The sequence below is a fragment of the Bos indicus x Bos taurus genome, chromosome 9 (genome assembly GCF_003369695.1).
Source record: "Bos indicus x Bos taurus breed Angus x Brahman F1 hybrid chromosome 9, Bos_hybrid_MaternalHap_v2.0, whole genome shotgun sequence".
Lineage (NCBI taxonomy): Eukaryota > Metazoa > Chordata > Mammalia > Artiodactyla > Bovidae > Bos > Bos indicus x Bos taurus.
Window position 1 is genome coordinate 104399409 of NC_040084.1, and position 14529 is coordinate 104413937.

Genomic DNA, 14529 nt, shown 5'->3' on the forward strand with positions numbered 1-14529 from the left:
AGAAAAAGAAATGCAAAAAGACAAAATGGTTGTCTGAGGAGTCCTTACAAATAGCTGAGAAAAGAAGAGAAGCAAAAGGCAAAGGAGAAAAGAAAAGATACATCCATCTGAATTCAGAGTTCCAGACAACAGCAAGGTGAGATAAGAAAGCCTTTTGAAGTGAACAATGCAAAGAAAGAGGGGAAAAGAATAGAACAGGAAAGACTAGAGATCTCATCAAGAAAATTAGAGATATCAAGGGAACATTTCATGCAAAGATGGGCACAATAAAGGACAGAAATGGTATGGACCTAACAGAAACAGAAGATATTAAGAAAAGGTGGCAAGAACACACAGGAGAACTATATAGAAAAGATCTTAATGACCTGGATAACCATGATGGTGTGATCACTCACCTAGAGCCTGACATCCTGGTATATGAAGTCAAATGAGCCTTAGGAAGCATTACTACAAACAAAACTAGTGGAGGTGATGGAATTCCAGCTGAGTTATTCCAAATCTTAAAAGATGATGCTGTTAAAGTGCTGCAATCAATATGCCAACACCTTTGGAAAACTCAGCAGTGGCCACAGGACTGGAAAAGGTCAGTTTTCATTCCGATCCCAAAGAAAAGCAATGCCAAAGAATGTTCAGACTATCGCACAGTTGTACTCATCTCGCACACTAGCAAAGTAATGCTCAAAATTCTCCCAGCAAGGCTTCAACAGTATGTGAACTGAAACTTCCAGATGTTCAAGCTGGATTTAGAAAAGGCAGAGGAACCAGAGGTCAAATTGCCAACATCTGTTGGATCATTGAAAAAGCAAGAGAGTTCCAGAAAAACATCTGCTTCATTGACTATGTTAAAGCCTTTGACTATGTAGACCACAACAAACTGTGGAGAATTCTTCAAGAGATGGGAATACCAGACCACTTGACCTGCCTCCTGATAAACCTGTATTCAGGTCAAGAAGCAACAGTTAGAACCAGACATGGAACAACAGACTGGTTCAAACTTGGGAAAGGAGTACTTAAATTTTATGCAGAGTACATCATGTGAGATGCCAGGCTGGGTGAAGCATAAGCTGGACTCAAAGTTGCCAAGAGAAATATCAATAACCTCAGATATACAGATGATAACAGCCTATTGGCAGAAACTGAAGAGGAGGTAAATAGCCCCTTGGTGAAAGGGAAAGAGGGGAGTGAAAAAGCTGGCTTAAAACTCAACATTCAAAAAACGGAGATCATAGCATCTGGTCCCATCACTTCATGCCAAATAGATGGGGAAACAATGGAAACAGTGACAGACTTTATTTTCTTGGGCTCCCAAATACCTGCAGACAGTAACTGTAGCCATGAAATTAAAAGACTCTTGCTCCTTGCAAAGAAAGCAATGACAAGCCTGGAGAGGGTAGTGAAAAGCAGAGACATTTCTTTGCTGACAAAGGTCCATATAGTCAAAGCTATGGTTTTTCCAGTAGTCATTTACAGATGTGAGTGCTGGGCAATAAAAAAGTCTGAGCGCCAAAGAACTGATGCCTTCAAACTATGGTGCTAGAGAAGACTCTTGAGAATCCCTTGGGCAGCAAGGAGATTAAACCAGTCAATCCTAAAGGAAATCAGTCCTGAATAATCATTGGAAGGACTGATGGTGAAGCTGAAGCTCCAATACTTTGGCCACCTGATGGGAAGAGCTGACTCATTGCAAAAGACACAGATGCTGGGAAAGATTGAAAGCAGGAGGAGAAGGTGATGACAGAGAATGGGATGGTTGGATGGCCTCACCGACTCAATGGACATGAATTTGAGCAAGCTCTGGGAAATGGCGCAGGACAGGGAAGCCTGGCGTGCTACAGTCCATGGGGTCGCAAAGAGTTGGACATGACTAAGCAACAACAACGATACAAATGTAGAACCAATTACATAACATGCATGATACAGGCCACAGATAAAACCAGACCTGTAGGTATTCAAGCTTCAGAACTCCGAGTCACAAATTCACACTATATCCTTTTTTGGGGGGATCTCAGTTCCCTGACCAGTGATTGAATCTGGGAACCTGGGCCCCAGCTGTGAGAGCCCTGAGTCCTAACCACTGGATTGCCAGGGATTCCCACACAAACTCCTATTATAAGTGGGAACTCTTCCGACATGCTGCCTCATAATCACTATTAAATTTTAAACTTGAGGTGAAGATGGCAAGTTTGGTTTGAGTTTTGTAAAAATATAAAACATACAGGCAAACAATATACATACATAAACCTGAAAAGAAGCAAATAAAAATATTGAAAGTTGGTGTTGATAGTGGATTTTTTTCCTTCCTTTTTGCTGCTGTTATTGTTCAGTCGCTCGGTCGTGTCCAGTTCTTCGTGACCCCATGGACTGTAGCACGCCAGGCTTCCCTGTCCTGCACCATTTCCCAGAGCTTGCTGAAACTCACGTCCATTGAGTCAGTGATGCTATCTAACCACCCCATCCTCTGTCGCCCCCTTCTCTTCCTGCCTTCCATCTTTCCCACCATCGGGCTGTTTTCCAGTGAGTCAGCTCTTGTCCAGTCCTTCTAGTGAATTGTCAGGGTTGATTTCCTTCAAGATTGACTGGTTTGATCTCCTTGTTCTCCAAGGGACTCTTAAGAGTCTTCTTCAGATAGCCCACATAAATCATTAAATCATAAAATATGATTTAATATTTGTAACTTTATAAGACTTCTTGTATAAAACAGTTCACAAATCTGAAATCAATCTTAGGTTGACAAACTCCGTTTGAGGGTCTGAAAATATAGTTACCATATCATGCCAGGTCATTTATAAAATTTTGCATAGAGTATGAACTGCCAAGCAGCAGAAGCGAGAGAAGCTGGTCCCAAATCTGAGGGCCGTTTACAGCAAATTGACCCCAAGGTACCTTGGAGAGTGTCCGGGGACAGCAGGCTAGTCCTCAGGAGGCCAGCAGGGGCACACACCTGGCAGAGAGGACGGGCTCGACAGAAGGCCCTGGTCGGCTGCAAAGCCCTGCACACTAACCTTGCTCGGCAGCTGCTGTCGCCTAAGCTTAGAAACAAGTGCTTAGTTTGGAGTCAAGCTCCCAGTGGGATGGGAGGAGACGCCAGTGCAGCAGCTCCTCAGACTTCCTACCACCAAGAATTCTATTTATCTTTTCCACCCCATCCCCCCATTGACCCCCATTCCCCCAACACCCTATGTTGGGAAGGTTTTTTCTTACAAAATTGCATTTAGTAACAAAGAATTCTTCAAGAATCAAAGACATTTATAGCTTCCAGTGAAAGTTTTATGCAAGAAAGCCCTGAGTGAGTTTAATTAATTATTTTAACAAGTATGTATTCAGCAGTAGTGATAGACATGGATGGAGAGCCAGTGCGAAGAGGTGAGGTCTCTGCCCTCCAGGGCCGCAGCCGGAGGTCACTGCACAGTGAGTGAGCAGGTACCTTTCACAGAGCAGAGCTGCTGCTGTGCAGGGGGAGATGCAGTGAGATGAGGGGAGCGAGGAGGCTGGAGCAAGGCCGGGTGGCTTCCCAGAGGCACCCTGAGCTGGAATTCGAAGGGTTTGAAGGGGGACACGTAAGAGTTTCTAGGCAGATAGATGGGGTAGGGCTGTGGGCCCTCTGGAGAACGGGACAGCCTGAGGCTTAGTCACAACTGCATTCACTGAGGACTTGCTGTGCAGCAGGCTCTGGGCTAAGTACTTACTAAGTACTTACTTAGCAGGCTAAGTACTTACGTCACCTGCTCCTCCTTGGGAGGAAGCCCTAACATTTCACACATTTCACAGGTAAGGACGTCTGGGCCACATGGCTGAGAAGTGATGGAATGACTCCAGAAGGCAAGACACTTGTTTCTGCCCAGAAACTGATGTCACTTGGGCAACATGCAATCCCCCAGAGGGCTCCATCCGAGGGTGAGGGTGACAGTGAGCTGGTGTCACTGAGCCTCCCTGAGGCACATTCACAAGTGGATGTGACATGTCCCCTGCCACCCAACTCCAGAGAGACTAGAGGACACTCTCGAAACTTAAAGATGGTTTCAGTTTAAGGAAAATAAGAGAGAATAATCAGGTAATTCTTTGAATTTAATTGCTCTTCAGAGTGGCACAAACAAATACAAATAGGTTTACAAAGGCTTTACATAGACTGTGGATGACTGACTCATGGCTGGCTATTAAGGGAAGCTCAAGATGACCAGGCTATTTTGAGTCCAAGCTCTGGGAGGCACCCTCTCACTCTCTCAAACCATCCCCTTGGCACTTTCAGAGAGAAGCCGCCTGTGAAGCCCACTGCCTGACTCCTTTTAAGGCCGCGAGGGATCTGAGCCCTGCCGTCAAGGAGCAGGAGCTGGAGCTCAAGGAGTCACCACTGCAAATAGCTGGACTTAAGTTTCTAAAAGGGAACCTTATCACCTGGGCCTCTAGTAAGAGGTACCAGTCACACGGACTCTCTCCCCCCGCGCCCGGAGGAGCCGTCTTCATGGGCCGGAACAGACACTCAGACGGCAGGTTCCCTGAGGCCTGCTCCCCAAACAGCCCAACAGGGACAGTGAAGGTGAAGGCAGAGGGGGCACCATTCTGTCACCCACCGCATAACATGCAGATGAAGCTGGTGACCACAAGCAGGCACAGGAGGCAGAGTGTGGATGCAGGGACTGAACTGTAAGAAGATTCACAAGAACGAGCAAAGCACCCTCAGTCCAGGGGACTGACTGTCCAGGGAACAGTCTGGGAAGTTCATTCGACAAGCAAGTGATATTTACATTATTAACACAGAGCAGGGGAACATGAGAAAAACCCTGTTTAAAAACAAAAAACCAACAACAAAAAAAACCTTGGACGAAAATGCACTGCCCTGAAGGAGAATTTGAGATATTGTGGTGGCGCTTCCTGTGGCCCAGGGGCCAGGCTCGGTGGGTGAACTCCCATTGCTGGAGCAGTTTGTGCAGAGACCAGGTACCCTCCACCCCAGGGCAGGCGGAAAGAAACATCTGACCTGCACAACAGAAGGCTTTTGAAGCTCTGCCCAGTCTGAGTTTGAGATCTATGATTGGAAGAAGGCTGTGGCTTTAGAAACTGAAATTTATCTTCTAATGGCATAAACAAAAGCAGTCAGTGACACTCAGATATTTCATCACAGTCGATTATTATTTAATAGCAACGGGTCAAACTTGCCAATCTAAGCAACGGTAAGATATATAAACTTATCAATAGATTACTCTGTTGTTGAAAAATTGAACTGAATGTGATCAAGCTTCTAAATCTAACTGCCAATTTATAGGAAAAGACAAAAACATAAACTATAGGAATTCAATCAGCAATCACCAGGAAGTGCGGAACCCTGCAGTACAAATCACCCAGTTTCTGGACAATTGAGTTTCAAGAAACTGAGAAAGAGACTGAAAGAGATCGATACACAGAGAGAGACGTCGTCAAGAGAGGAAGATTGGAGAGACTGGTTCCAGATTTGAAAGAGGTATTTTGAACATAGAACAATTGAGGAAATTTGAACATAGACTGGAAATTTGGTTGAGAAGTTGTACTTAAGAGTCTTCCCAGGTGGAGCACATAAGAATATGTGCTTATTCTTATCCACATAAGAATACACCTGCCAAAGCAGGGGTCCTGGGTTCGATTTCTGATCTGGGAAAATTCCACATGCCACAGAGCAGCTGAGTCTGTGGGTCACAAACACTGAGCCCGCCCTCTAGAGCCCCCGAGCCGCAATTACCAAGTCCACGTGCTGCCTCCTGAAGCCTGAGGGCCTAGAGCCTGTGCTCCAGGGAAAGAGCCGCCACAGCGAGCAGCCCAAGCACCGCAGTGAAGAGCAGCACCAGTTAGTGCGCAAGGCAACGAAGACCCAGGACAGCCAAAAATTAAAAAAAAAAATGTTTAAAGAAATTATATTTAATCTTTAAAAATGTGATTATGAAACTGTGATTATATTTTAAAATATGATCATTATCAGTTCAGTTCAGTTCAGTTCAGTTGCTCCGTTGTGTCCGACTCTTTGCGACCCCATGAACCACAGCACGCCAGGCCTCCCTGTCCATCATCAACTCCCAGAGTCCACCCAAACCAATGTCTATCAAGTCGGTGATGCCATGCAACCATCTCATCCTGTTGTCCCCTTCTTGTCCCGCCCTCAATCTTTCCCAGCATCAGGGTCTTTTCCAATGAGGCAGCTCTTCGCATCAGGTGGCCAAAGTATTGGAGTTTCAGCTTCAACATCAGTCCTTCCAATGAACACACAGGACTGATCTCCTTTAGGATGGACTGGTTGGATCTCCTTGCAGCCCAAGGGACTCGCAAGAGTCTTCTCCAACACCACAGTTCAAAAGCATCAATTCTTCGGCACTCAGCCTTCTTCACAGTCCAACTCTCATATCCATACATGGTCACTGGAAAAACCATAGCCTTGACTAGATGGACCTTTGTTGGCAAAGTAATGTCTCTGCTTTTGAATATGCTGTCTAGGTTGGTCGTAACTTTCCTACCAAGGAGTAAGCGTCCTTTAATTTCATGGCTGCAATCACTATCTGCAGTGATTTTAGAGCCCAGAAAATTAAACTCAGCCACTGTTTCCACTGTTTCCCCATCTATTTCCCATGAAGTGATGGGACTGGATGCCATGATTCTAGTTTTCTGAATGTAGAGTTTTAAGCCAACTTTTTCACTCTCCTCTTTCACTTTCATCAAGAGGCTCTTTAGTTCTTCACTTTCTGCTATAAGGGTGGTGTCATCTGCATATCTGAGGTTATTGATATTTCTCCAGGCAGTCTTGATTCCAGCTTGTGCTTCCTCCAGCTCAGCATTTCTCATGATGTACTCTGCATGTAAGTTAAATAAGCAGGGTGACAATATACAGCCTTGATGTCCTCCTTTTCCTATTTGGAACCATGTCCAGTTCTAACTGTTGCTTCCTGACCTGCATACAGGTTTCTCAAGAGGCAGGTCAGGTGGTTTGGTATTCCCATCTCTTTCAGAATTTTCCACAGTTTATTGTGATCCACTATCTTTTAGAGGGCTGAAAAATTTACAAATGAAGTTATAGGACTTCTGGGATTTGCTTCAAAATACTTTGGGGTGTGTGGGGTTGGGGAGAGGAGGGAATGACATAACGGTGGTCAGGAGTAATTACTGGAGGGAGTGAAGGATGCATAGGGTTTTGTAACACTGGTCTCTCAACTTCTTTTGTATGCATTTGAAATGTCCCATAATAAAATATGTGAATGAATGGGGCATTTGAGTATTTCAAGGAAAAAATAGTTTGTACCTTGTAATAAACCAAAGCATGCTGGCACTTTTGAGGCTAACCCCTCTGGGGAATTACCGAATCCAGGCAGCAGCACCCATCAGATCAGATCAGATCAGTCGCTCAGTCCTGTCTGACTCTTTGCAACCCCATGAACTGCAGCACGCCAGGCCTCCCTGTCCATCACCAACTCCCAGAGTTCACTCAGACTCACGTCCATCGAGTCAGTGATGCCATCCAGCCATCTCATCCTCTGTCGTCCCCTTCTCCTCTTGCCCCCAATCCCTCCCAGCATCAGAGTCTTTTCCACTGAGTCAACTCTTCACATGAGGTGGCCAAAGTACTGGAGTTTCAGCTTTAGCATCATTCCTTCCAAAGAAATCCCAGGGCTGATCTCCTTCAGAATGGACTGGTTGGATCTCCTTGCAGTCCAAGGGACTCTCAAGAGTCTTCTCCAACACCACAGTTCAAAAGTATCAATTCTTCAGCGCTCAGCTTTCTTCACAGTGCAACTCTCACATCCATACATGACCACAGGAAAAAGCATAGCCTTGACTAGATGGACCTTTGTTGGCAAAGTAATGTCTCTGCTTTTGAATATGCTATCTAGGTTGGTCATAACTTTCCTTCCAAGGAGTAAGCGTCTTTTAATTTCATGGCTGCAGTCACCATCTGCAGTGATTTTGGAGCCCAGAAACATAAAGTCTGACACTGTTTCCACCACTGTTTCCCCATCTATTTCCCATGAAGTGAGGGGACCGGATGCCATGATCTTCGTTTTCTGAATGTTGAGCTTTAAGCAAATTTTTTCACTCTCCTCTTTCACTTTCATCAAGAGACTTTTTAGTTCCTCTTCACTTTCTGCCATAAGGGTGGTGTCATCTGCATATCTGAGGTTATTGATATTTCTCCTGGCACCCATACCCATGTCAAATAGAAGACCCAGAACAGGAGGCACCCGAGTGCCAGGAGGGCTCAGAGTGAAAGTGAAAGTGAAGTTGCTCAGTCATGTCTGACTCTTTTCGATCCCATGGACTGTAGCCTACAACGCTCCTCCATCCATGGGATTTTCCAGGCAAGAGTACTGGAGTGGGTTGCCATTTCCTTTTCCAGAGGATCTTCCCAACCCAGGGATGAAACCTGGGTCTCCCACATTGTAGGCAGATGCTTTACCATCTGAGCCACCAGGAGGGCTCAAAACCTGCTGTAAATTTTGAGCAAATGAAGAGCTCATATCAAAGTTTGTCCAGTATAAAATCAAAAACATTTTTCTTACAAAATTATGAGGGAAATGGAACGATAATCTTCACCAAACTTCCTGATTAGATTAGTAATTATTTCCTCTGATTTGTGAAAATCATAAAAAAAAAGTTTGTTTCTTGTTTTTGAAGTGTCGATGTTTGACGTTACTGCAAATTCCCAGTGGAATAAAGAAAGGCACTAGTGACTTCCCCTGGAATTTTTCTTTAATTTTTGTGTGGCGGACATGTTGCCCATCAGCATTTATTACCACGTTTTTTGAGTGAAACTCTACACTCTTCAAATATCATTTCCTTTATTAGAATTTTGTAATGTGTGCTCAAGGTTAAAACTCATTTCACCTTTGTGAAGCTTGAAGGAAGTCAGAATTCTCTGTGATTTTCTCCAGACAACCAGAGACTTTGTACACGTCTTTCCAAAAAGGCTGGGGTTTCAGCTTCCTAATTGAACAGATAAGACTAATATCCTGGCCATGCCATCACCTAACTGCCTGAAAATCCTCACACACAGCAGGTATATGCTCTGCAGTTAGCTCCATCCTGGCCCTATCTACCCCTTGCCCCGATATTTATGGCTCTTGAAAACAAGTCTTTATTAGCTACTAATCAGGGAATGATCAGGTATATCTATTGATGTCAACATGGTTGGCTAAATGTGAGATACTCTGTTAAACAAACTAATTTTTTGCCAGCTCAAACCAAGTTACTGATTAGATTTTTTTCACTAGGTGTGTTATTAGGTAGCATCCAAACTCAAAATATTTTGAGAAGGTTGGCAAAAATGGAAAAGGAATCATTACACATAGAATTCCAGATTTACAAAACTTTGACCTCAAACTTATTTTTAATGATAAATGGTCATTGCTGCTACTGCTGCTAAGTCGCTTCAGTTGTGTCCGACTCTGTGCGACCCCATGGATGGCAGCCCACCAGGCCCCGCAGTCCCTGGGGTTCTCTAGGCAAGAACACTGGAGTGCGTTGCCATTTCCTTCTCCAGTGCATGAAAGTGAAAAGTGAAAGGGAAGTCGCTCAGTCGTGCCCGACTCCCAGCGACCCCATGGACTGCAGCCCACCAGGCTCCTCCATCCATGGGATTTTCCAGGCAAGAGTGCTGGAGTGGGGTGCCATTGCCTTCTCCGTAAATGGTCATTATGGAGGTCTAAATGTTCACAAGGAACCCACAAATGGGAAACGCCCTACGGCATTAAAGCCTTTCAGAGCCCAGAGTCCAGGAGCACGATGGCTGGCAGGTCTCCTGGAGGTCTCCACGTCTATAACCTGCTCCAGAGATTTGTACATAGCACTCCTCCCAGGAAGTAGTGATAGCAGAACTGGACTTCAAGATGATCTCCCGAGAAGCTAACCGACGTTTCAGAGTTTATGGGTGAATGCTCTCAGCACCCAAAATGAAGAGGGAAAACAGCACATCATCACAATCCGACCTCTAGGCCAGCTGCATGGTTCTCCACAGTCAGTTCAAAAGTAAATGAGACAATCAGAAGGAAGAAAACGAATCCAGGGGCAGTTTCTGAAATAGTTAAAAGTAAGTTTTTCTTTAGGAAAGAAAAACAAAACTAAATAGATACTCCTATAACTTTTATTACAAGTGCTAATATTTGGAAGACAGCCTTGAACTGAACTATTTGGTCAGACCCTACATTACAGCATGTTTCAACCTTTGGCTTAGAAAATGTGATCATTATAATGGCAGACTTTTCTTTTCCCTTTTTAAACTTTTTTCAGTTAAGGCAGGTCAGCCTCAGGGTTACCAGGTTTCTCTCTGAGCAAAAGAGAAGAAAGGCAAAATTACCTGTGATACTCGAGGAAAACAGAAGTATTCCTTGCCAGTGGCAAAGGAAAGCAGTCTAGGCCAACTCTTATTAAACCAAGTCTTCTCTTGCATTTTCTTGGGGGTGTAGTTACTACTTGAAGTAAGCAGCCTACTTGCTGGGATTTAGAACTTCATTAAGGGGAGATTGTGCTCATGACTTTGTGGGTATTTTCTACCATGAGCACCTACACAAACTCTTCAACCAAGGGTCTCAGCAGAATTGGTAGACTCAGGTCCTCGAGAGTGTCATAACATCACAGTCCATTTGAAAGAACAGACTCAAGTACAAGAAATAAAAGAATTTGCAGGTGGCAGAAAACAAAGAAAACCCAGAGGGGGCCCAGGAGAATAAAATGAATGCTGAGTCTTAATTTCAGTTCTGCCACCAGACAGCTGCCTGAGTAAACCCCGGAAGTTCCCGTTTCCAAAGAAGCTGTCTTTTGATGTATTCTCCCTCCCACCCATACACCTTGCCCAGGACCTCCAGTACAGATCACTACTTACCAACTTTCGATTTATCTCTGCCAGTACAAATTACTACCAACTTTGCTGGTTTATCTCCTGTTTTTCCACTTTGATATGAGGACAAGCCAACCCTCCTTCCAGGTTATGAAAAGGATTAACCATCAGGCCCAGGGCTCTCACAGGAGCTCAGTAGTCTGCACTGGGAGATCTTGGACCAGCAACCACTTCCTTATAGAACACCGGGCCCCCAGCTGTGCGATACCCAGCCGGACAAGACAACACTGCCATCCGGTGGCCTCGCAGAGTGGCCTGCAGATCTGTCGTCCATTGAAGAGTGAGAGTCTCACAGCCTCCCTGGACCACAGCCAACTCCTCTTCCAAATGCACAGGCCCCCCCAGAAGCATCTCGCTGCAGAAAAGGCACAGGCTCTGCGTCTGCTTGAGGACAAGGTGTGAGACCACACCCTAGGTCACCTATGCTTTCCCAGTCAGCCCAGTGGTATCCATTTACACCCCATGTTTTCATTTTCCCAGGCTGTGTTCTTGAATAGAGATGTTCCCATTATAGAAAAAACATTTTCAAAGATGAATACACACTCCATGGAGCCACTCAGACCAGGGAGAGCCACACGGGTAGCTGATCTCACGCAAGGAGAGAACAGACGCCTTAGGAACAGACGCTGGCATCTGCTCAGACAGGGCCATGGTGGCTGGGGTTATCAGGGCCCCTTCCTCCGCTGGATGTACTGAGTCGCTGTAGACACACTGGGAGCCCCTCTCTGTCCGAGAGAAAACAAGCCCCAGGAGGCTAACAGTTCTCTCCTACCCTCCGTCCTGACCTGCAGCTCTCCTTGCCTTCAGGTTCCGTGGTCCAAACTGTCCATGGGCATAGTTGCCACCTCCTCTGTGGGTGGAGCCTAAATGTCCTTCCCACCTGCCAGGTGTGGGCCTGCGACAGATGGGCAGTGCTGTCTTCCTTCTGTGCCCCTTTGATGGACGTGGTGGTGCCTTCAGCTCTGCCAGACCCTCTCCAGCTGCTCCTAGCTGCTGTGCTGGGTGTAGGGAACTCAGCCCCTTGCAGCCATCACTTAAGAGAGATCTGGAGGTGGTGAGGCTGGTAGGAATGCCCTCACAGCCGTTTGTAGCTTCCAATCTGGCTGAGTTCCCTTTACACCCATTGTTACTTCCCAGGAGCATTTGCTGCACTCGGACTTCAGGCTCCAGCACCAAACACTCACGGGTCATCTAACTAGCCCCTCTTAACTGCACAAGGTCAAACCTCTAGACAGTCCCTCATTAAAAGTCTCCTAGGGCTTCCCTTGTAGCTCAGTTGGTAAAAAATCTGCCTGCAATGCAGGAGACCCAGGTTCAATTCCTGGGTTTTCAAACTGTGTTATGTGTCACCTGGGTAAGTTTTCTAACGCATATTTTCACGTCCCAGTCCAAAAACTAGGCCAGTATGTCTAGGGTGGGCTCAGGAATTAATTATTAACAAGTGCTCTATGTAATTCTAATATGTTGTTGTTGATCAGTTGCTGAGTCACATCCAACTCTTTGGGATCCCATGGACTACAGCACACCAGGCTTCCCTGTCCTTCACTATCTGAGTTTGCTCAAACTCATGCAGTGAGTCGAAGATTCCATCCAACCATCTCGTTGCCCCTTTCTCCTCCTGCCCTCAATCTTTCCCAGCATCAAGGTCTTTTCCAGTGAGTCAGCTCCAATATATGGAAGCATTAGCCACATCTTGAAACTCACAGAGGGAATGGGGAATCCTGGAGTCAGAAGAGTTCTCCTAAATAACAGGTACAGAAAAACAGCTGGAAAACCCTTCAGGGAAATGACGGAGACATTTTAGAAATAAAGACCATTTTCCTCCAAGTAATTCATATTCCTCACACGTAGGCTTGCATGGTCACTGTCTCAGCCTGCTGCCTTCACAATTACAGCAGGAAATGTGGCCCCTGCTCGTCACAGGTTCAGCTTAGTCAGCGTCACCCCACTGGGCAACCCCGTTGAGCAGACTGCAAAAAAGCATCTCTGCTCTGACAATCAAAGAAAAAATAAACGTGTACGCAACATTCCAATTCAGTGTATGTAAATCAAGCCATGGCCGATGCCTCCAGAGTAAGTGCTGTTTCCCCCCAACAATTTCTAATATTATCAGATTCTTTCAATTCTGTGCTGCAGGCAGGAATGTAACTCATCGATAAAGTCAAGTCTCAACATAACTGAGCTTTCTCACTGGAATCTTGCATGCATGCTAAATTACTGTTGTGTCTGACTCTTTGCAACCCCATGGACTGTAGCCCACCAGGCTCCTCTGTCCATGGGATTCTCCAGCCAAGAATACTGGAGTGGGTTGCTGTTTCCTCCTCCAGGGATCTTCCCGACCCAGGGGTTGAATCCGCACCACTTATGTCTCCGGCACTGGCAGGTGTGTTCTTTACTAGGGTCACCTGGCACTGGAATCTTAAGAGTCTGGCTAACTGTAAAAGCAAGTTACTCCTCCAATCTTTTAAAGGCTAAAAGGCTGCCTTTTTCAGGTGAGCACGTGTAACTGAATAAAATATAAAAGCCACTCAAACAACTGGAGTCAGAGGTAGCTCTAGGTTTCACATCTAGCACATTCTGGACAAGGCCTTCAGGGAAACCACGTTTAGTCTAGAGGAATATTAGGCTAAAAGACTTTGCACCTGATGGTTGGGGGAAAATGGTCCTAGAAACCTTGGGAGGTTTTCTATTAGAAAAGTTTAGGCACAAATTTATGTAAGTAGTGAAAAATTACATCTCAAATCAACAGAAAATCCTTTGAAACAAAAAATAAAATATACCTATAGCTGACAATTTTAATGGCTAATTTTATGTCAACTTGGCTGATGACAGGAGTCCCAGATATCTTGCTAAGTATTATTTCTGGGTGTCTGTGAGGGTTTCTGGATGAGATTAGCATTTGAATTGGATGAGTAAAAGGTTGCCATCCCCAATTTGGGTGGGCATCACCCACTAGTTTTCTCTTCATGTTGAGCTGGGACCACAGTCTTCTCTTGTCCTTGGGGACAGGGTCTCACACCCATCAATTCTCCTGGTCTCAGGCCTTTAGACTTGGACTGGAATTCATACCCACATCCCCTGGGTCTTGAGGCTGCAGACAATGGGTAATGGGAACTTCTCAGCCTCCAGTACCATGTGAGCCAGTTACTAATAATAAATCCATATTCTAATTCTTCTGCTTCTCTGAATAACTGATATAATAAAGATGACAAATACATTTTGAATGGGAGCGTCTGGTTTTCAGTTGTGATGTGAGAGAAACGAATGAGATGGCACCAATGCACTCTGCTGCTGAGGATGAGATTCAACAAGTGTTTCTTGAACAAAATTTCAAATATGCATCCACTAGGGGTTTTCGATCATTTAAATTAACGGAAAGTCAACAGTAAAATTCCATTTTTCTTAGCCCAGAAAGCAAATCACACCCTCTACCATAATAAATAATTTGTTTAACATCAAAAAAATTACTCCAACATTATATGTAATAGAGTTAAAATGTACTTAATAGTTCTAAAGCAAAACCTTTAGCTCTATCCAAGTTTAGCTCTCAATTTTAACATTTCTTAATTGTTTATAACAATTATTACAGATTGCTGGCGAAAGTCCATATAAAGGGCTATTTGCTTTTACAATTTTCTTCTGTTTTGGTTGACTTGAAGATTTTCCTCCAAAACAGCCATTCCAGG